This window comes from Molossus molossus, unplaced genomic scaffold, assembly GCF_014108415.1.
Source record: "Molossus molossus isolate mMolMol1 unplaced genomic scaffold, mMolMol1.p scaffold_m16_p_14, whole genome shotgun sequence".
NCBI classification, from domain to species: Eukaryota; Metazoa; Chordata; class Mammalia; order Chiroptera; family Molossidae; genus Molossus; species Molossus molossus.
In genome coordinates this window covers 12,571,119-12,594,353 of record NW_023425349.1, presented here as the reverse complement: position 1 = coordinate 12,594,353, position 23,235 = coordinate 12,571,119, and the positions used below count along the sequence as shown (strand labels likewise).

At 54.1% G+C, this 23,235-nt stretch overlaps 1 protein-coding gene across 4 annotated transcripts in view; it reads left to right on the top strand.

Annotated features, from left to right (window-relative positions):
* The window catches only part of LOC118629895 (DAB2 interacting protein), a 186,444-nt gene that overhangs the window by 6,312 nt on the left and 156,897 nt on the right, over window positions 1–23,235 (top strand). Inside the window, exon 1 of one of the 4 annotated variants that reach the window (XM_036261610.1) lies at window positions 17,275–17,317. The exons of the other annotated variants lie outside the window; for them this stretch is intronic. The gene's annotated coding sequence lies outside the window, so the exon portion shown is untranslated. Of the gene's footprint in view, window positions 1–17,274; window positions 17,318–23,235 lie in introns of those variants that run through there. 4 annotated transcript variants of the gene reach the window in all.

Here is a 23,235-nt window from a genome sequence, read left to right as displayed (position 1 = left end):
GGTGGGGGAGCAGCCCCTGGGCTGGGAGCCGGGCTGGGCAGAGCCAGGAGAAAGCTGGGGGAAGGAGCTGGTGTCCCCCAGAGAGAGGGGGAGAAGGAGGGAGGGGCTCATCCAGGAGTCCCTGCTCTGGAGAGCAAAGCCCTTTCACCCTCGTCCTCTCCACAGGCTCCCTCCTGAACTGCACGCTTCACGCAGGCCAGGCCTGGCTTCCCGTCCTCTGACCCCCGAGTGCCCGGAGTGCCCGAGTGCCCGGCCGCGGGGCTGTCAGCCTCAGTCTCCTCACCACAGGGGGACAGTACTCCTCACAGCACTCTCTTAGGCCCAGGGGAGAGGGTCTTCCGGGCCCTCCTCTCCATCCCCCATCGCATGATGGGAAGATGGGGGCCTGAGAGATGAGGAACCAGACCATTCAAGGTCCATTTTGCCTCCTAAGTGGTCCTGAGATCTGCCCTGACTCCCCATCTCCTACCCCCACCTCAGGCCAGGCCCCACCATGGACTTCTTGCCCCTTCCCAGGACTCCCCATTTCCACCCCTCCCCCAAACTCATCCTCCGTGCACAGCCAAAGGGGGCCACTCATAGGATCTTAAAGTCCCACAGGGCACCCACTGCAGCAGGTAGCAAATTCACCTAATCAGCCTCAAGGTGGCCCACTGTCTGACCCCTGGATGATGCCTCTGCCCTTGTCCCCAGCCACACGCCTTCTTTGTCTCCCTCCACTCCCTCATATGAATTCATCTCTGCCTGAAATGTGCTCTCTCCCCTCCCTCACCTTTGCACTTGCTGTTCCCCTGCCTGGAGCCCTGCCCTCATGTCAGCTCTCCCCACTACTCCTCCCCCAACCTGGCCATTTCTTTTCATTCTGAAGTCTGGGCTGCAATGTCACCTCCTCCAGGAAGTCTTCTCTGATTGCCATGTTTGAGCTCTTGAGGCACCTGTCTCTACCTCTGGGCTATGAGTTGCTCCAAGAGCCAGAGTGAAAACTTGGAGGCTAGGTCGGGTGGGGTGAGGCAAGAGGTCAGGGTGACCTGGCAGGGGATGTTGGTGTCCACACTGAGGAGGGGACACGGGTGGAGGAGCAAACTCTGGGTGGGATGGGGGAATGATGTCCTGGGCTTGCTGTGTCTGAAGGGTTTTCTGTGGAGGACGGGAGTGTCCGGGCCTTTCCAGCTGCATCAATACCATTCCCTTTCCTGGGCTTCTGAAGCCTTCACTCAGCTGCCCAGCCAAGGTCCTGCCACCTCCTCCAGGAAGCCAGCCCTGACCAGCCGGGCTGAGGCTGCTCTGTTCTCTCCTTGGCTGTACCCTGTTGGTCATCACCACCTCTAGTCCTAGGACATCTCATGCGCTCTGCCTGGGAAAATTTTAGGTGGGGCCACACCCCTCCATCTTCTGGGAAGAGGCTACATTACCCCACACAGGGATTGACACACAAAGAGAAAAAGCCTGGACAGAGCAGTCTCAGCCAGTGGGGTTCTGGGGAAACCAAACAGAAGCCCAGAGAGACTGTGGGTAGACGGACGCCGGCGAGCGGGGGGAAGAGGCAGCCGAGGGAGCGGCGCATTTCTGTCCAGTCTGATGCGTGTCTGGATGGCTGCATCCTCACAATCCCTGCCCCAGGCGCTCCAGCCCGTGACCTACATCCCGGCGCGCTCCTGTGTGTGTCCACGCACGCACGCGGCCCCACGCGCCCGCCTGTGGTCCCACAGCCTGCCCCAGCACCCGTGGCCTGTGCTCTAGAAAAGCCTGCTCAAGGGACCACAGTTCCTGCCATGGCTGGGAGCGCCTCTCCCTCAGCCCCCAGCCCCTCCTCCACTCACACTCTCCCCCTGGATCCCCCTGGACCCACCCTGCCTTTGCTAATGGTGGGACGTGAGGCACTGGGGGGGTGGTGGTGGAGACAGCAGCACAGAGGTGGCTGTGGAGGGAGGGGACCTGAAACCATAGCATGAGGCTGAACCAGACGGTGGCCAGAGAGGTCAGGAGGGAGGGCCCCACTCAGGAGCCCTGGGTGCCGTCCCAGGTCTGTCCCCGCTTTCCCTCTTGGTGTTTCCCTTGGGGTGGGGGGTGGGAGAGTGGGGTAGAGATCCTTCTCTCCCGGTGAGACTGCCCTTGACCAAGTCGCTGTGCCAACCTGTGCCTAAGGGGATGCCTGCTCTGAACCCTTATTCCTTCCTTTTGGCAGCTCCGTGGTGGGTGAAGTAGGGGTGGCTGAGCCCCTCTTCTAGGCTCTCCTCTCAGGCTGGGCCTCTGGCATCTTGGAGGGGGGGACAGTGGCCACTCAGAGCCTCCTACTGCTCTGTCTCCGTCTCTGTCCCTCTGCCTCCCCCTATCAGGGCCCACCCAGCTCACAGCCCTGCCCCCTCCCCTGGTGCGGAGCCTCATAGACTCAGGGAGGGCAAGGGAGGCTCGAGACCCCACAGCTTCTTCAGGCCCCTCTGCTATTTGTGCTCCAGATGTCGCCTCAGTCCCTTAACCCCCCAGGGTCGGTCCTCTCCGGGCCCTGTATCCCCAGCTGTCTGCCTCCCCAGGACTTCCTTATCAGCCCCTCCCTCTCTCCTCCTTCCTTCAGCGAGCCCAGGCTCTGTCCCTCCCCCCACGCCTCCCCCCACGCCTCCCTGCTGAACGGCTCCTCCGGGCCAGCTCCGGCTGGGGCGCTAGAGGCCCAGGGAAGCAGAGGCTGGGGCTCTGTCCTCAGGGAAGAGCTCAGGACGGGCTCCCAAAGCTTCAGAGACAGTCCAGGGCAGGGAGGCCTCTGGGAGGAGGGGCTTGGCCTGGGAAGGTCGCAGAGAGCGGACAAGAGAATTCAGGGGATGGGTCTGGAGTTGAGGACCACAGAGAGACCTGCTGGAAACCTTGAGCAATTCGGTGAGCTGGACCCCAAACCCAGATGGTTGGGGGAGGAATCTGCAGAGGTTCGCAGGGCCAGGCTGGGGGCTCTGAGTTTATCCTGCACCTCGGGGACTTGGTTGTTCTGTCTCCCCAGAATTCCTAAGACCCCAGACCACACCTCTACTCAACACAGTGCCCCCTCTGCTGAGCCAGCTCTGCTTAGTCTGGGTGGCTGCTCACCTCAGAGGTCACAGCCCCAGCAGAGACCCAGTCTGGGCAGGAGGGGCTGGGAGGACTGCATACCAGGGAGAGGCCAGTAAGCCTGGGGGCCAAGAGGGCAGCTGCCTCAGCCTCCGGTGTCCTGTGACACGGCCTCAGAGGTCTCTGTTCCCCCGTGTCCCCAGCAGCCCACTGAGAGCTCAGCTTCTCCGAGAAGTAGGAGGTCAACACCCCCCTCCTCTTGGCCCCAAGGGGCTGGGGTGGGGGCCACACATCAGAAGAGAGAAACCAGCCAGACGGTTAAGGAACAAGGGGAGGGAAGGGCAAGTACTTAGCTCACGGAACTGTCACTGGAAAGCCTAGTCCCACTTTACAGGGAAGGAAACTGAGGCACAGAGACATTTGGTGATTTCCTCCTGGTCACACCGCCAGGCAGAGTCCAGAGCCCGTGCGTGTCCCACTGTGAGTCTGCACTGAGCACCCAGGTGTCCTGCACCAGGGAGAGGCAGGAGGGGCTGTGTCAGAGCTTCGAGGGACCTGGGGTCCCCACTCACCTGGTGTGCTGCCGGCAGAGAGGTGCACACTGAGACTGGCAGGTGTGATCAGGGAGGGGGGAATCCGGTGCCAGGGAGGGGGCAGCTGGGGCTGGGGCAGGCGGCAGGGGAGGGTCCCAACAGGTAGAAGGTGGTGGAGAGAAATGAGCAATAGGTAAGCAGAGGGCAGCAAGGAGGACGCCCCAGCAGGGGAAACAGAGGGAGCAAAGGGGTGGAATGGGAATGAGGGTGTCCCAGCCCGAAGCAGGGAGGTGACTGCCAGGTGACGGAGGAGGACACGGCGTGAGGGGGCTTTACTCTCAGGCAGGGTTTCTCAACCTCGGCACACCTGGCATTTAGGGTTGGATAACTCGTGGGGACTGTCCTGGGCATTGGAGGGTGTTTATCTGCATCCCTTGCTCTACTCGCCGGATGCCAGCGGTACCCCTGCCTGCCTCCCTCCTCCAGCCTGAGCTGGACAACCAAGAATGTGTTGCCAAATGTTCCCTGGGGGATACAATTGCCCCAGTTAGGAACCACTGTCCTAGAGTAAGCAGGATCCGAGGAAGGGTATGAGCCGAGGAGGGACAGGGCCCAAAGCTTCAGCCTGAAATGGCCTGTGCTCCAGCCTGTCCCCAGCCCTCAATCCCATGCCAAGCCTCATCCCTCAGCTGACCTGGGGCTTGCTGAGTGCCAGGAAAACCTCCAACACGGATGCAGGGCTGAGGGCTGAGCTGGGGGTGGAACAAAAGAGCTTGTGTTTGGGGATGGAAGCTCCCCTCCCCGTCAGCATGGGGTGGGGGTGCGTTGGGCAGTGATCCAGGGCCAAGAGGGGCTGCAAGGCTGGGGCAGAGCTGGGATTTGGATAGAAGGTGATGGAAGGGGGTGGGGAAGCTAATCTTTGGCCTGTGTTCCTGTTCACAGACAGGTGCTTTTCAGGGGCCATGAAATCAAAGCATCTCAGCCAGGTGGATGGAGTTTTAAACTCATCCTGGTCCTGACCAGTGGTCCTGGGGCGAAGGGGTCAAGGGCTGCCTTCCAGGCAGGGAGTGGGGAGACAGGCCAAAGTGGGAACAGCCAGCAGCCCGAAGTCTGCCTTCCCTCCTGTCCCCGTGCTGTATCTCGGAGGGACCAGGGATTGGAGGAGAGTGTTGAGGGAGGGTAGAAACTGAGGAGGAGGCAAGGGAGCAGATGCCCCCGTTTTCACCGTCTCCCCACCCCAACCATGTGCAGCCAAATGAGCTTCTAAAATGCGCATCTGGCCTCCCCACCTCTTCTGCTTAACACCTTTACTAGCTCCCATGGCCCCAGGATCAAGTCCACAGCCCTCGGACAGCCTTCAAGGAACTTACCTCATCTGACCTGCCATGGTCCCTCCACCCCACATTTCAGCCAGACCAAGTGAAGGATAGCGCCTCGAACCCGTGCCTCACTAGGTCTCTGTGGTTTCCACCCTCTCTTCTGAGTCTGCACCGCTGCCTCCTCCCCACTTGCAATCCCCCTAAACTGGGCTGAGTCCTACTCCTACGCTGTGCTCCGTGGTCACCGCTGCCTCCAGGAAGCCTTCCCAGCCCCAGTGAGTGAGTGTCTCTGCGGAAGTCTGTGTCCTCAGGGCACCGCCCATGTCCTCGGGTTCCCCTGCAGCCGGAAGCTTCCCACAGCGAACTGGAGACGAGTGAGCATTCCGTGAAGGAAAAGCGGAAGGAAATGGGGAGTAGCCTGTCCTTCTGGACCCGGGGGACTGTGCCGGGACAGACTGACCCCACGGCCTGCTGGGAGAAGCAGGTATCATTTCTCTGTGACGAGACGCCGGCACCTCTCAGTCCCCCATAGGCAGGTGTCAGCCTGGCCTCGATGGCAGGCCCCTCGCAGATCTGTCCCTTGATGCCACCGCCAGGCAGGACAGCTGCTGGGGGCAGGTCCCAGGGGGGCTTTTAGTTACCCACACTGGGCATCTGTGGCGTCCAGATTCCTTGGCCACTGGTTTTCCACCTGTGTCAGAGGAGTCCTGGGCTGGCACGGAGATGCCCACAGGTTGCCAAATAGGGGAGACTGTCCTTTTCCTAACATGGCTCTGCCCAGAGCAGCTCGCTTTCCTCTGATGTAAATGTCGGACTTGCCTGAAATTTCTAACAACCTCCGAAGCAAGGGTTCTGTGGCTCAGTTTAGATGCTCTGGTCTAGCGCACCTCCTTCTCCAGCAGAGGGGAGACCGAGGCCAGGAGAGGAGCGGAGCGGCAGTCAGGTGACCTCCTGGCCTGTATGGTGTAGACATAAACGTATGAGTGAGTGAACAGGGATCTGAAAGTAGGTTTTGTTGGGGAACAGGCAGCAGGACACTTGGTTTGTGGGGTGAGGGGTGGGGGAAGGGAAGAGCAGAGCTGGCGGCTGGTCGCCGTGGGTCGCTGTGCACTTGGTTTCTCTATGTTTCGCCCCGTCTGCCCCCAAGGCTGCACAGAGCCCCACAGACTCCCCGGCGTTGGCCAAGGCAGCGCTAGGTACAGAAGCAGAATCTCAGGGTTCAGGTCCCAACCCCTCCATTTCCTCACCGTGTTGCCCTTGGCCAAATGAAACCCCTCTGGAGACTCAGGGTCTTTCTCAATAAAATGGGGCTAGTAACACCCTATTCCAGAGCCGTGGCAGAGGGTAAATGGGAGCACGGAGTAGGGGAGGAAGAATCCGTGGCGGGTTCAGTTTTCCTCGTATGTGACCACGAGGAAGTTCGCGGTCTGAGGCTCACATCTCAGCTCTGCCCCTCACTAGCTGTGTGACTTGAAGCATTTCCTAACCTCTCTGCCTCCGCTCCTCCTCCTATAAAGTGGGCACAACAGCACCCACCTGCCTCATGGGGTGTAATGAGCTAATGTGTGTAAAGTGCTTAGAACAGGGCTCCTATAAGTGTTCATTACCAATATTTGCATTCAAAAAACAGCAGAGATTAGGTCTTGCTGTGGAGAGGCCCCAAAGTGGAATAAAAGAACGAATGAGCCCAGCCAGTGTGGCTCTGGTTGGGCATCGACCCATACACCAAGGGTCTCCGGTTCGATTCCTGGTCAGGACACATGCCCAGGCTGTGGGCCTGATCCCCAGTGGGGGGCATGCAGGAGGCGGCCAATCGATGTTTTCTCTCATCAATGTTTCTATCTCTCTTTCTCTCCCTTCCTCTCTCTCTAAAAAAAAATCAATAAAGGAAAAAAAAAAGAATGGATGAGATAATGAATAAATGGAAGGAAAATTAGGGTTCTCCCAGGAAATGCTTGTGATTCTAACCTAGCCCAGTCCTCACTCATCAGTGGTGTCTTCCAGTTGTGGGGGACTCCCCTAACCCCGCCGCCGCCAGCTCCCTATTGCTGGGCCTCTCCCTGCATTTTTCTGTAAACACAGAGGAGGATTCCATTTCATCCCTAGATGCCTTTGGGTGATAAAGAAGGAGCTTCAGCCTCCTTGAATTGAATCTTCTCTCCAGAATGTGTAACAAACCTGGAAATTGGAATGGCCCCGGAGATGATTATTCTGGGAGGGCACCTCCTGGCATTAAAACTAAATTAGATCAAGGTACCTCTGTTATTAGCAAAATAATTCCCTACGATTACAGAATGCAGCCATGAATCCTGATGGCAGATGAACTTCAGGTGACTTACTTGAGACGAATATCTGTGCGAAAATCACAGGCTCATCTAATCGCTTCTCTAGAGCGTTGCAGCTGGGTAATTATGCTAATGGTTCTAAGAAATCACCTTTTGTGGTCTGGGTTTGGGAGGGCTGGAGACAGAAAAGTGTGTGCAGGGTGTTACCTGCTTCCAGATGGAGAGGCTGGGCACTGTGTTTGGTTCCGAAACAGCCCTTTCTGGGGAGCTGGGGTGGTCCTTTGTCAACTGGGAGAGACTCCTGTTAGGCAATGACCATCACAGTGGCTTCTCAGACCATCTTTTGTTGTTGTTTGTTTTTGGTACGTGCCCCTAGCAGAACCGAACCTGGGACTCTCTGGTCCGTGGGCCAATGCTCCAACGGCTCAGCCAAACCGGCCAGGGCTCTCAGACCATCTTAATATAGGAAATTGAATTTGTCTAAGTTCCACTGTTGGGCATGGTAATTGCAAGAAGCAAGTGAAGCTATAAAAGCTCAGGACCTTGGAGTCGAGTCAGTTCAGTTCATTTTGTGCCCACTGGGTGCCAGGCACTGATCTAGGCACAGGCGGGGTGTACCGGTATTGGACAGTGTTTCTGGTGCTTTCTGAACACGCTTTTTCATCCCCTCACCAACTGAGAGAAGCAGTATCATCCCCATTTTAGAGACAGCCCATGAGGCAACCAAGGTGCTTCTATACACCCAGAGGGACCTGGGAGGCTTGATGAAGAGTGGACAGAGGGGAGGGCATTGTAGGCAGAGGAAACAGCTGAGCAAAAAGCCCAGAGGCAGAAGATGAAAGGCGGATGTTAGAAGATGGGCGATGGGGTGGGGAGGGTGGCTGAAGATCAGACAGTAGAGGTTCTCAAATGACCTGTTGAGGGTTTGGACAATGGGGAGCCACTGCCGGTGTTTGAGCGAGGGAAGGATAGATGGACACTGGGAAGTACACTAGCGGGCAGCTGGCAGGGAGAAGGTCAGGTGATGAGGTAAATAACAGATACATTTTTAGTATAAGTATGTCCCAAATATTGCACAGGACACACTTGTAATGAACATGCATTCATTCCCTTGAGTCCTGCTCACCTCTCTCACCGTCAACTCCGCAGTCACACTCTCTCCGGGGTCTGTCCCACCAGGGGCACAAAGCAAGTGCTTCCGAGCTCCCTGTCACAGGGTAGGTTCCCTGGGAGGTGGAGCTGCCCTGCAGTCTCAGCCCAGGTCTCAGCCACCCTAGGGCGCAGAGGCAGAGGCAGCGGGGGGGTGGGGGGGGTGTCACTAGAGTCACCTCGGGCCTCGGCTCTCTTCAGCAAGGCTGAAGCCGAGGGCCATGCTGCCGCAGCCTCCCCACTCTGGAGTGAGTCCTCTCCTCTTGAAGTGGGCATCTGGGTTGAATACCACAGCATCCACCGCACCCCCGACCCAAAACATTCTGCTGTGGCAACTACCCAATCTCTTGTCTTCCTTCTGGCCGAGCCCCTCTGTAGAGCTGTCTGTCCTTCCTGCCTCACCCCAGTCACCTGCTCCTCCCATTGTGCTCTTGCTAGCTTCCAGTCTGTACCCTTTACACCCTCTTCCTCATCCAGGTGAAGGGATTTTTGTGAAACTCAAGCACTGACTGTCCCTCCCCCGCTGAAGGCCTCCCAGCAGCTCCCCGAAGTCCCGGCTCCTGGGCATGGCACTCGGGGCCCCTCCTGACCAGCCTGCCTCTTCTTCCTGCCCCATCGCTCACAGCTCTTGGACTGGCATCCCTGAGCATGCTGGACCGGTTCACACTGCCAAGCTTCTGCCTGGCGAAGTTAGTTCTCTCTCTCTCCTTTAAGACACTCAGAGGTCACATCCTTGGAAGCCTTTCCTGGAGCCAACACTCTGGCCCTCCAGCCCAGGCTGGCACCAGGACCCCCACAGGCACCCCCCACCTTGGGGACATGGGGCCAGAACACAGGCAGTGTTGTTGATGGCCTCTTCCCTGCACAAGTGAGCGGCTCACTGTCCATTTATCTGTGTCCCGAGCACAGAAGGGGGCCCCGTGGACATGGACGTTGAGACATTGACTTAGGCACTCGGGGAATCCAGGCACAGCAGGGGTGGGTGGGCCAGAAACTGCAGGGGCAGAGCCAAAGCCCCGGATTGATTAAACTCGGGCAGGGCTGCGCCCCTCAAAACAGGCCTGCCTGGGAACAGAGCCACCCTCCTGGTCACCGTCACTGGATCCTCCCTCCCTTCCCGGTGTCTGACTCCAGCCGCATCCTCTCTGGGTATTTAATTCTCAGCCAGAAGCGAGTATGTACATTTCTACTGCTTATTCTCGTAATCCTCACTGGCCACAGGGACGCTGGGTCAGAGTGTCCCTGCTCCCTCCCCTGGCCCTCCACGCTGTCATTCCTGCCCTGGGTTCCTGTGGTTTTGAATCTCTCTTCCATCATCAAGTGAGGGCATACCGCCCCAAGGAGAGGTTGAGTGACTGGTTACTTTGTACAACAATAAAACGTCATGTGCGTGAATACAGTCGTGCGGTACAGGCTCTGCCGTTACATGCTGTGTAGAGGTCTGCGGGTTGCTTAAACTCTCTGAGCCTCGGTTTCCTCGCCTAACGACAGAACCTCCTCGGAGGTGGCAAAGCACTCATGCTTGTGCACATACGTGTTACACACATGTGGACATTTCTGGTAATTAACAGTGTCCAGTGTGATACACAGAGCCCAGCATTGGAAGTGTGCAAACTTGGATTCACTCATTCATCCAACAAACATTCATTGAGCATCTACTAGGTGCCAAAGCCTTTCCTGGGGTGGGTGTGTGTAGGAGGAGGTGTGACAATGAACTGCACTGGGCATGATGGCTGTGCTCAGGGACGTCCAGCCCCGGGAGGGCGACACAGTGATCCAGCGACCACACAACAATGGCACAGGCACCAGCTGTGATAAATGCCATGAAGAAGAGTGACTTGGGCCATGAGTGTGTGGTGTGCAAGGCCAGAGAGGGCTTCCCTGAGGCCGTGACACCTCAGCTGCCATGGGAAGAAGTGAACTGGCCAAGGAGCGAGGGGACAGAGGAACGTGTTCTGGAAGGGGAGCCTGGCGTGCAGCCTGTGTGATGGGGAAAGGCATTGCTGAACTGGGGACCTGTAAGCTGGCTGGGTGGTTGAAGGCAGAGAGGGAGGGGGAGACGGCAAGAAGCCAGGTTGGAGAGGTGGGCTGGGGCCAGACTGCGCAGGCCCTGCTAGGCCACGTGAGGACAAGAAGCCACGGAAAACTTTCAAGCTGGCTCTGGGTGATATGATTGAATCTGTGCTGTGCAAACCTCATGAGGAGAAGCTATAGGCAGAGACCAGCAGAGAGAGGGCCCAGGTGGATGCTGGGAGCCAGCTCAGTTCTCCCCGAAGTCCAGGCAAGAGACAGACAGTGTCTGGACCGGCCTGGAAAGAAACATTTGGGACTCACCGGCGTAAGGACAGTGGTTGAAGCCACAGGCCTGGATACAGTTGAAGTGGAGAGCCTGGGAGGATTATGAGGGACTCAGCCAATCTCAAACTCCAGCTTTTGCTATTTTTTTTTCTTTATTGATTTTTAGATAGGAAGGGAGAGGGAAAGAGAGATAGAAACATCGATGAGAGAGCACATCAATGGGCCACCTCCTGTGTGCCCCCATTGGGGATCAGGCCCATAACTTGGGCATGTGCCCTGACCGAGAATTGAACCAGCGACCTCTTGATGCTCAACCACTGAGCCACATCAGCTGGGCACAAACTCCAGCTTTTGTAGCCCAGGGGGGTAAAATGAGGGAGCCATGGACAGGACCAGAGAACTAGGAGAAAAACTGGGAGAGGGTGGAGAGACAGAAAACATCAGAGAATAACCGGGGGATGAAGTAAAGCCAAGAGGTTGGGTGAGATGAAGATGGAAAGGTGTCCTTTGGTGTGACCAACAAGAAGGTCATGGGTGACCTTTCTGAGGAGCAATCAGATGGCAGCCCTTAAGCTGGGTGGGGTCTCTGCTTTGCATGGCTATGTGCTTGGGACAAATAGCCAACTGGGGCTAATGTCCATGTCACCAGAGTAATAGTACATTGTCCAGTGTGACCTGGACCAGAAGATCTGCTCATTAGTTCGGAGCATCTCTCCGAACCCATGGAATGCACAGTCTTGTTCTTTTCCAGTGCCCTGTAGCCCTGGAGACTTTACATATTTGTTTGCTTGTAAAACATGTACCATTGGCCAATTCATCTTCTAGAGTCTGGACCATAAGCAATTTGCCATCCTCTCTGTTGCCTTGATGGAAGCTCCCGACAAGCGGACATATGTGGATTTTGCATATAGAGTGCAGATGATGCATTTGGTAAATCGCTTCAGACATGTCCCTGGGGAAGGTGCCACAGGCTCCGTCGCCCCTACAGATGGAAGCTGGCAAGGAAAAGACGGGTCCAGATTGGGATCCCTGGGCGATGTGCGAGAACAGATTGGAAGGGGGCCAGAGTGGACGTGGGGAGACAGGGAGGAAGGTCTGTGGTTCTGAGCTGCTGCACAGACCCTCACCCAGGGGGAGGGCAAAGGACAGGAGGAGGCAGCACCCACTTGGAGCACACTTCTGAACCCTCCTCCCTCCTGGGCTGGCCTCCAGGTGCATGTTTTTGTTCAGAACCGGAGAACACTCCCTGACACGTTTTTCAGCCTCCCACTTTCATAGTAACTCAGTTGGGTTCCCTCCACCCTTCCCTACAAACATCTTCCTCTTGGCCAATATTCACATAATTACTATAATTACTACCTGTTCCAAAAATGGGGCCATGTGTTTTGTCTCTATTACCTCATTGAATCTTCACGCGAACCCCTCGTAATAAGTCCCAGTCACACCCTGCATCCACCATCCCCTCCCTTCAGGCTCCTCCCATCATCTCTCTCTCACCCCGGAGATAAACTCATCCCTGAATGATGTGTTTATTACTCTTCTGAATTTCTTTATACGTTTACCGCATGCGTGCAGACACAGAAACTGAGGTACAGAGGAAGCTGTGGCATGCCCCGTGTCACGCAGCTGGCAAGCGGCCCAGCCCAGATGTGAACCCAGGTCTCTCTGATCTCAAAAGTCACACTTCCTCCCGAGAACACTCAGTGAAGATCTGCATAGTGGGACTGCTTTCCTTTTGAGAGTTTGGCATGATCCTTTTTGTTTCTGAGTATTTGCATCCATTCACCCTTTTCTTCATTCAACAAACCTTCCTGAAGCCCAACCATAGCAGGTGGTAGGGCGGCAGTGGTACCCCAGAGAAGGTTTGTGACCTAGAGAAGCTTAGTCTGCTCAGGGGGGAGACATAACTGGGTGCAACAATCCACAAGGTTATGAGCACGGACAGTGGGGTGAGCAGGCGCTGTGGGAACTGTCTGACTGGGGTGGGGGGCAATGTAGAGCTCCCCGGGGCTTCTTATGGGCAGAAGTGACTCAGCTGGATCCTAATAGGAGAAGCAGGCCCTGGCCCAGCAGAGACAGGGAGGACAAGAAGTCCAGGAGTGGATGGTTTGTACAAAGGCATGACAGGTGCGGAGCTTGGGAGACCTGGCTGCATGGTGGTGCTTGGGTTTGGGAGTCTCAGCTGGCTGGGACTAGCATGTGAAGGGCCCCAGTGGAGACTGGGGAACAGGCTAGTCATGTTCTTATGATTTACTGAGCACTTCACAGATGTGATGACCACATTATTAAAACAAGGAAACTGAAGTTCAGAGCAAGACTGTATTTTATATAGACTTTCATCATGTTTGCTCTGTCCCTTAAAAAAAGTTATGAAGATTTAAAAAATGAAACAAAACACAAAACACCTGTGTAACTAGCATCCAGGTCAAGAAATCAAGCCTTACCAATATGTCTGAGGCCCCTCCCATCATCTATCATACATCTCTCTCCCCCCAGAGATAAACTCTTCCCTGAGTGGTGTATTTATTATTCCTCTGAATGTCTTTATACTTTTACCACATATGTACACTCCTAGAATATATGGTTTCGTTTTGTTCTGAAAATTTTAAAAATCTATATAAATGATATCATACGATTTGATCTTCTGCAACTTGCTCTCCATCCCTCCACTTATGATTCATAAGGAGCGCTAGTCATTCATTTTCATTGCAGTATAGAATTTCTGACAGCTCCACAGTGTGTTCATGCATTCTTCTTTTGATGGGCATTGAGGCTGTTCAGATTCTTTACAAGGATAAACACTGCTGCAGGGAGCAAGAGGTTCTGTAGGTTTATCCCAGAAGCCATGTCTTTGGCATGTCTAAATGCTGTCAAATTGTTTTCCGGAGTGGTGGTACCTTTTTCTCCTCCCGCCAGCAGTGTGTGCTGTTCCGACCCCTTCGCTGGTTGTCAGTCTCACAGGTGGGAAATGGCACCTTTCTGGGTCGCATTTTGCATTTTCCTTATTACAAGTGAGACTGAATACATTTTCATATGTTTATTGGCCCTTCATGTTCCTCTTCTTCAAATTGCCTGATCATATATTTTGCCCAATTTTCTCTTGTCTCTTTTGAAATTGATTTGTAGTTGATCTTTGTATATTTTGGATATTGTGTTCCAAATATCTTCTTGTTGATAAAAGGGGTTTTATACTTTAATTAAATGTATTGATCTGTTTGTTTTTTTTAAATCCTCACCTGAGGATATTTTTACATTTATCTTCAGAGTGGGAGGAGAGAGAGAGAGAGAGAAAGAGAGAGAGAGAGAGAGAGAGAGAAACATTGATGTGTCCCTCTCACATTGTCTGGTTGCCACCCGCACAACCCCAACCGGTGCCCAGGTACATGCCCTTGGCTGGAGTTGAACCCAGGTCTTGATCCGCAGGCCAATGTTCTAACCGCTGAGCCAAACCAGTCAGGGCTGATCTTTTTCTTAATGGTTTGTGTTTAAAGATACAAGAGTCTTTAAGAAATCTTTCAATTACAAGGTTTCTGCATTTAAGTTTTTTTTTTTTTTAAATCCTTACTAGAGGATATTTTCCCATTTATCTTCAGATAGAGTGGGAGGGGGAGTGGAAGGGAGGAAGAGAGAGAGATAGAGATAAATAGAGAGAGAGAGAGAGAGAGAGAGAGAGAGAGAGAGAAATGATGTGAGAGAGACACATGGATTGGTTGCCTCCCACACAACCCAACCGGGTCTGGGGACCCAACCGCAACAGAAGTACATGCCCTTGACTAGAATCAAACTCACGACTCTTTGGTCTGCAGGCAGATGCTCTAACCACTGAGCAAAAGCAGCCAGGGCTGCATTTAAGTCTTTTTTTATCCTCACCCGAGGACATATTTTTTATATTTTGTTCAGATAGAGTGGGAGGGAGGGAGAGAGAGAGAGAGAAACATCGACGTGAAAGGGACACATCGAGTGGTTGCCACCCACATGACCAACCAGGACCGGGGACAAACTGCTACCGAGGTACTGCCCTTAGCGGGAACCAAACCTGGGTCTCTCTGGACCGCAGGCCGACGCTCTAACCGCTGAGCCAAAGCGGCCAGGGCTGCATTTAAGTCTTTGATCCACTTGGAACTGACTTTTTATGCATGGACTGAGGTAGGGATTCCATCTCATATTTTCCCAATATGGACAGCCAATCGCTCCATAAAAGCACCGTTTTTATGCTTTTCCTGGTGACCTGCAACACCACCTCTGCATCAGGTTTCCATACTTGCATGGTTCTGTTTTCATAGCCTCTATCACTGGCCTGCATATCTATCCTTGGGCTAATATCATATGGTCTCATTGTGCCTTTTTAGGCCCTTAGAACCGCCTCCCTTGAGTCAGCAGGGCTGGTGGCTTCCTGAGAGCAGATCCACCTCTTACCATCTTCGCATCCCTCTCACTAGGCATGATATGAACATCCGTGCCATGCTTTTGTTTACAAAGACCTCACGCTGTCTCTTAGGTTCATAAGACTTCCTTATGCAGCAGAGGACACTAAGGCACAGAGGTGAGACGACCTGCCAGGGTCACACAGCCAGAAGGTGTTGGATTAGGGGTTCTGTGGGACGTCAAAGCCGCCCTATACACCCACCTCATACAGCCTGGGCTCTACTTGACCCTCCCGCTCTTCAGGTCCGGGATTTTCACTCCTTCCGCCCTTCTTTCAACAAGTAGCTCCCGAGGGATGTATGTGGGGCAGCTCTTGTCGGTGCTGGGACCCAGACCTCATGTCTGCGGGGTTGGGGGGGGGGGCTTTTTTCATTGCTAGAGGCCAGTAGGGAGCGTGGGACCTAGGTGGGCATTTTATGGGAAGTCGTCTGAGGCCTGGGGTCAGCAGGAGGAAGTCCGGCCGGTTTTCAGAGTCAATTTAAAGAGCTCCATCCTGGGCGTGCACTTGGGGCCCAGGCGCTGCCTTCAGAGAGGACGCTGGCTTCCCCCAGGAATTAGAGGCGTCCTCCCGCCCTCCCGCCTCGAGAGGCAGGAATGCGAAGGATCAGCTTTCAGCAGAGCTGTGGCTGCCGTTCTGGGGAGCTCCAGGTGCAGGCCCTTCCCCAGCGGCCGAATTAACTGGTTCTGTCTGCCCAACTGGGAGAGCAGCTATCGCTAAAAATAGTGCCCTGCCCAGCGCGTCTTGCGCCCGCCGGGAGCTCGGGCAGAGATTTTGGGAGTCCGAGCCGCTGACAGTACAAGGAGCCCGGGGAGCCCCGCACGCCCCCCACTCCGGGCCTGGCCCGGGTCCCATCCCGGAGGCCGAGTCCGCGGCACAGCGCTGTCCCCACAGGTGCTGCGGAGGGTGGAAGGCCCGCGGGCCGAGGCGCGGCCGAGGCCGTCCGGGATGGGAGCCGGCGGCGCGGCCTCCCGCGCGCTCGCCTGGGCCTCCCTGCCCCTGCTGGGGCCTCCCGCCGGCGCGCTCTGCGAGGACACGCTTTGCTGCCGAGGTAAGGCCGGGCGGCTGCGGCCGCGCTCCTCCCTCTTCGCAGGCACTTGCTGGGCCTTTTTCTCCTTCCCCACCCAGGTCTGCAGGGCGGCGAGGCCAGGAGGGGGGTCGGTAGGGGTGTGTGGGGGGGAGACCCCAGGCATCTGCACAGGGCTGGGGAGAAGAGCCGGGCGCTCTCTGCAAACTCGCCTTAGTTTGAAAAAGTTGCTGTGTTGCCACCGGGGTCCAAGAAGTGTTCATCTAGCTCCATTTGGTCTCAGCCTTCCTATCTGGAAAATGGGACAATGAAATCGTCAAGCTTTAATATTTGTTGTGACCCGAAGCGGATGGGAAGCATTCTGGAGAAGTTTGCCCGAACCCAGATGGGGTCCTCGAGAGAGTGTGTTGGTGGGAGGGTTAGAATTGCTTTCTCTGGGGGTCCCCCACCCCCCATTCTCCCCTAAAGCCCTGGACTGAGCATGGAACTTGGGCCCTGCGGTAGATCAAGGCAGGGCCCACAGCGAAGTTTCAGGGATCAGCGGACGCACAAAGATCCTTGCGGGAGTGGACGTGTAGAGTTGTGGACGGGTGCTCAAAGCAGAGTCCGGGTCCACTCCTCAGTCGCGTACTCGGGGTTTTGTCTCTGAAATCCTGGGGTCCCGGTAAAGGAGTGGGCCGCACAGAGGGCCTTGGCGGACTGGCTGAGACCCCGCCGCCCGGCCCGCCGGGGAGCAGAGGGCAGTGTGGCCTGCCCTAGATGAAGGGTGGGAGGAAGGGGGCGTGTGGCCCGGACCAGATCTTGGGCCAAAGCGGGGACAGGGGGCGTGTGCCGGGAATGAGGAGGTCCGCCCTGCCCAGTCCGGACTGGCGGGGTGGCAGCAGTGGGGTCGATTGGTCTAACAGGTGCGCCCCCGCCCCTCCCCTCCCGGCCTCCGCTCGGTGCCGGCCTGGCGGGAGGAGCTGCGGGTGGCTGGGCCTGCGATTGGCCGGGCTGGGCGGGCCGGTGGCCGGAGGAGCCCGGGAACCGGAGCACCGCGGCGCAGGCGGAGGCGCGGAGCCGGCTGGAGCGCGCTCCTGCAGGTCCGTCGCCTGCTTGGCGCGATCCGCAGCTCTCCGCCTGGCTGGCGCTACGGAAACTTTCCTGCTGCCTGGCGATCCTGCGACCCCGGCACCCCGTGACTCTAACCCTAAGCCGGGCTCGGGCGCCTTTGGGATGGCAGCGCCCAGCGGCCCCGCTGGCACGTAGAGGTAAGAGCTAGAGCCCCTCAATCAAGATGAAGGGGGGCCCAAGGGCTTGCAGGGATCCCAGAGGGATCCGGGGTTCCAGAGCATCTGGAGGCCCTGATAGAAGACTTGGGGATACAGGGCAGAGGAGTGGGCTGAGATTTTGCTTTATTCACCCCTCTTCCACCTTACAGCCCCTTGTGCTATAAGGATCTTTACCCAGTGGGTTGACCCTTGAAACTTTCCTGTGCGCCCTGCCTCTGTCTCTGGGTCCTTGGGAGAGAACCCTCTTGGTGTTACAAGGAAGGCTCCCCCTAGATGGGGCCCTAGCTGGCCAGGGATTTCAGGGGTGGTTCTCCAGCCTCTCAACCCCAACGTTTTCAGTGGTCTCCCAAAACTTCAGACACTCCTTAACTTCACTCTGAGAGTTGATAATTGGATACCTACAGGTGCTGAGCAGAGCCAGGCTTCCCAAGGCACCCAAGTTCTGGGTGTTGTTTTGTTCGATCCTAGCCACTCTTCAATTTTCAGGGGGCGGGGTCATTGAAGTGAGGTCTTTTCGTACCCTGCTCTCCATGAAAACACCTTAAGCTGAGCAGAGTGTAAGGACCCAAACAATCCAGGCCCCAATTCCCAGCCTGGTGGGAATTTCTGGTTTACTGGTTTCCGGATGGTCCATTCTTTTGAGCTGTCTGGCTTGAGTCCTATGGAAACTGCAACCCTCTGCCCTGGCCTCCTTCTGCTGTTTAGGGGGAAAATTAATTTTGACTTGAATTTAATTTTGATTGAGGATGGATGAGTAGGTAGGTTGTTACTTGTGAGGATGATCACCTTTAGCATTATTTTCCCTCAATGTCAAAACCAAAGTTCTATTTTTTCTTGACCTAAGGCAGTATACACCTGAGAGTTAAAAACCAAATCAAATACAAGCTCTGGAGCCCAGAGAACCTGAGTTCAAACTTCAGCCCACCCTCACTAGCTGTGTGTCCTTAGGTAGGTTCCATAACCTTTCTGAGCTCAAAGGTCCCACTCCTGGGGATCTAGTGAGACCCTTGAGAGGTAAGGCATGGAAGGCACCTGGCTCACAGGACAACAGCCTTGGGCTGCCAGTCTACAACCTGTAGCTTAGGCCCTCTTGCTGTCTGAGGGTTCCAGCCTCTCTGTGCCTCAGATTCCCCTCCTCTCAAAAGTTGGTGTGGACCAGCCTCTCTCAACCAACCCTTCTGAGAAAAGTGCACAGATGTACATACCCTCCAAGGCATATGATTCCAGTGGGTTTGTAGGTCTCAGATTTAAGATAGCCCCCTCCATCCTCCTCCTTGTCATGAACTATTTAGAAGGTATTAGTCTACCATTGATCTCTCCCCATACTTTTTGGATGCTTGAAGGTAAAGATTGTAAATATTGCCCTGGCTGGTTCGCTCACTGGTTAGAACATCGGCCCGCGGACTGGGGAGTCTTGGGTTTGATTCCGGTTAAGGGTACATGCCTCAGTTTCGGTTCATCCCCGGTCCTGCTCGGGGTCCTGAAGGAGGCAACCAGTTGATGTGTAGTCGATGTTTCTCTCTCCCCACTTCCCAGTCTCTCTGAAGATAAATGGAAAAATATCCTCGGGTGAGGATTAAAAAAAAAAGATTGTAAATATCAGGGAAATGCAAATGCACTAATTAACCAGCATGATAGGGAGAGGGGCTGACATGCAGAACCTGGTCCAAAGTCACCTTCAAGATCATCCAGGCCACCCCCTCCCCATCCTTCCTTCTCTGGTGTTGTGTCTCCACCTGGTGTACATCCAGTCATTTTTTGCTGGGATCCTTTAGTGATTTTTTGCTGGGATCCTTTAGTCAGTCCTCAAGGCAGCTGGCTTCATGTTTGGGCAACTCCAGTTTGTTAAAAATTTCTTCCTGTTTGGAACGGAAATCCGTGTCCCTGTTACTTCTACCCACTGGTTTTAGTACAACTCTGCAGGCATCTCTTACTGGCTCAATTATTCACTGCAGTGCCTGGGTGCCTGGCATTCTGTTCCTTCCTTTAGGCATTTAGCACACTGAACTGAATTTGGCAATGATCATAGCACCGTTTATTGAGTGTTTGTTATATGCCAGGTCCAGGGCTTTACACATATTTCTTGCATCCTAAAGACAACCCCATGGGGTTGATTCTCTTCATTTCCTCATTTTGTGTATGAAGAAACTGGTTTAGAGAGGTTAAGAGATTTACTGAAAGTCATATAACCCAAGGAGCTGGAGTGCATCCCAAACCCAGCATCTACCTAAAGAGCTCAAGCTTCTACTGGTTGCTTTTGTCTTGTGCTGTCATGTGTGCCTGTGGCAGGTGTGTGTGCGTGCACACACGCACGCCTGGGTCTGTGGGGTGTGCCTGCAATGCTTTTTATCACAATCACTTGGGCACTTGTTGAAATGCAGATCCTTCACCTGTACTCCAGACCTGAGAATCTGCACTTTTTAAAACTCCCCTGGCCATTCGCACATACAGCACAGTTTGAGAACCAAACCCCTAAAATGCTCCTAGGGAGGAAATATGGGATCTGAATTCAAGTCTCAGCTTCGCTCTCTTGAGCGGGTTACTTTTCTTTTCTGGGGCTTACTCCCAGTGGTAAATGGGCATGATGTTTCACCCAGTATCTGTAGATGGTTGTGGAAGTCTCCCGGGTGGATGGCAGGCATTATGTGGCAGGCCTTCAGGAAACAGAGGTGCCCAGGACAGCTTCTCCTGCTACAAGTGGATGTGTATGGTCGCAAGCCTGTGGTTCCCAGGAGGCCCCGCTCACCTCCCCACTCTCCAAGGCCTCTGGCCTCTTCTTTGTAGAAGTATTGGTGCACCCTGGATGAAGCCACTGTGCTCAGACTTCTCAGCCAGGGTGGTGGGGATTCAGGAGAGGTAGGCAGGAACACACACACACACCCCCTTTCCTCCTCCATGGTCCCATGACGGCCTCTGACGGGGTGCTGCGCCTGGATTTCTGGGGGAGGGGAGTAGGGTGGCCTGCCATGTATGCATCTGTATTGTAAAACCCAGTGGAAATCTCTCTTGTCCCCTGGGTGGCTGCTCTGCCGGTCCATGGGAAGCTCCGGAGAAATGCGTGACCTGAGGCTGGCTGGGCAGGGCTGGCTTCCAGGAGAGTGAGGGGTAAAGGAATCGCCTGCCCGGGCCTTGGACTGTCCCAGTCCTGACCTTGTAGCTATGCTGTGCAGAGCATTGTTCCATCTCGATCCTGTTTGATCCTGTGGAAGGCATGGAATAGTTAAACACCCATTTTATAGAGGAGGTCATTGAGTCCAGGAAGCCGAGTGACATGTCCAAAGCTCTAATGTCTGTGCGTGGGGGAGGGGGTAAGTTTGAACTTGATCCCAGGTCCCTTGACGATAAGCACAGGGTTCTCTGCACCGCATCCCAACCTCATTGTTCCTCTGCCCCACCTGGTCATGGCTTTGGTCCCAGAGCCTCACCTAGAAGCTTGAAGACCTGGGTTCCAACTGGGCCACTATCGGGCTGTGTCATCTTTTATTTATTTTTCTTTAAAAACATTTTTTTTTTTTTTAATTTTAGAGAGAGAGGAAGGAAGAGGGAGAGAAAGAAACATCCATGAGAGAGAACGTCGATTGGCTGCTTCCTTCACGCCCCCCCCCCCCCCCTGGGGATTTGGCCCACAACCTGGGCATGTGCCCTGATTGGGAATCAAACTGGTGACCTCTTGGTGCACGGGTCGACACAACCACTGAGCCACATCGACCGGGCCCAACTTTTTCTTTTCCTTTTTTAAAAACTTTATTGTTGAATGTATTACAGATATCCCCCCTTTTTTCTCCCATTGACCCCCTCCCCAGTCCTGCCCCGCTCCTGCCTTCTCCACAGTATTTCTGTGTCTATTGGTTATGTATACATGCAGATAAGTTCTTTGGTTTATCTCTTCCTGCCCTCCCTTCCCCCTTCCCTTTGAGGTTCATCAGTTTAACAACCAATTTGTACTTCTTAATTCCTTCATCTTCTTCACCCATCCCTCCAGCCTCTGCCCATTTGGCAAGCAACAAAAAGTTCTCTGTATCTATGAGTTTGTTTCTGTTCTGTTTGCTCATTTTGTTTGTAGATTCAATTGTTGATGGATATGTAGTAATTGCCATTTTATTGTTCATATTTTTGTTCTTCTCCTTTAAGAAGACCCTTCAACATTTCATATAATACTGGTTTGGTGGTGATGAACTTCTTTAACTTTTTCTTGTCTGGGAAACTATATGACTATGGATTCTAAATGATAGCTTTGCAGGATAGAGTAGTCTTGGTTGTAGGTCGTTGCTTTTCATCACTTTAAATATCTCTTGCCACTCCTTTCTGGCCTGCAAAGTTTCTTTTGAGAAATCAGCTGTCAGTCTTATTGTGCTTCCTGGACTTGTATGTCTGTTTCTTTCATCAAGTTAGGGAAGTTTTCTGTCAGTATTTTTTCAAATAGTTTTCAATTTCTTGCTCTCTCTTCTCCTTCTGGCACCCCTATGATGCGAATGTTGGTATGCTCCATGTTGTCCCAGAGGCTCTTTACACTATCCTCATTTTTTTTGGATTCTTTGTTCTTTTTGCTCTTCTGATTGGGTGTTTTTTTGCTTCCTTATATTCCAAATCGATGGTTTGCTTCTTGGCTTCACCTACTTTACTATTGATTCCCTGTAAATTATGCTTTATTTCAGTTAGTGCATCCTTCATTTCTGACTGGTCCTTTTTTATGTTGTTGATGTTCTCATTAAGTTCCTTGAAGTTATCACTAAGTTCTTTGAGCATCCTTATAACTAGTGTTTTGAATTCTACATCTGATTGATTGCTTATCTCCATTTTGTTTATTCTTTTCCTGGAGTTTTGTTCTTTTCTTTCACTTGGGATATTTCTTTGTCTCCTCATTTTGGCTGCTTCCCTGTGTTTGTTTCTATGTATTAGGTAGAGTTGCTATGTCTCCTAAGTATTGTAGAGTGGCCTACTGTTGTAGGTGTCCTGTAGGATCCAGTGGCACAGCCTCCCTAGTCACCCAGCTGGGCCCTCAAGGTGCACTACTAGTGTGGACTGTACACTCTTCTGTTGTAATTGAGCCTTGATTGCTGTTGGAACGTCAATGAGAGGGTTTTACTCAGGCTGATCAGCTGCAAGGACTGGCTGTGTCCACTGACTACTGGCCTCTAACTACCTTGGAGGATCAGCTGTGTAGGGGCCCAACACACAGAGCAAGACTTACTTCAGCAGGGCTCTGGTACCCCCTGAGTCCACTCCTTGAGTGTGTTGCTTGTGGAGGAAGTTGAGTGGTGGTTCTTCAATGTGGTCTGAAGCTGTCCACTGGGTGTGCTGGCTCTAGGACAAGGTCAGCCACTTAATGAGAGGTATGGGGCTCACTGAGATCAAATGCTGCTTGTTTGAGAGATTTTTGGAAAATTTGATCAGGATCCAAGGCAGGCCAATCCTATGGTAAAGCCATTGGAAACAGCTTGGGTGAGCCCAAAAGTTGGGAGGGGCAGGGCCTCAGGGAATCACCAGGGTGGTGCAAACAGTGTGAGCCAGGTTGCTGGAGCCCCAAATATGGTGCCTGTCTGCTGCCCCAGGGAAGGGCTCACAAAGGAACAATGGCCTGGCCTCCGACAGCAAGTGTCTCCAGCGAAAGCTGCCCCTCCAGTTCTCGCCCAGATGCCAAACAACTCAGTTCTTCCCTGTATGTCTGGTGCCTTTCAAGCTGCCCCCCCTAATGCTGGAGCCCAGAAGGGCCAAGTCCGAGTAAGTCTGTGCTGGGGTGGGGGTGGGGGGCTGGCTTTAAGAGGAGCTGCCTGGGGATCCAGCAGCCTCAGCCTCTCTCAGCCTCAGTTCCTGCAGGTTTTTCCACCCAGAGTTATGGGGATTCTCTTTCTGGCACTGGAACCCTGAGCTGGGAGCCTTTTGTGGGACAGGGACCC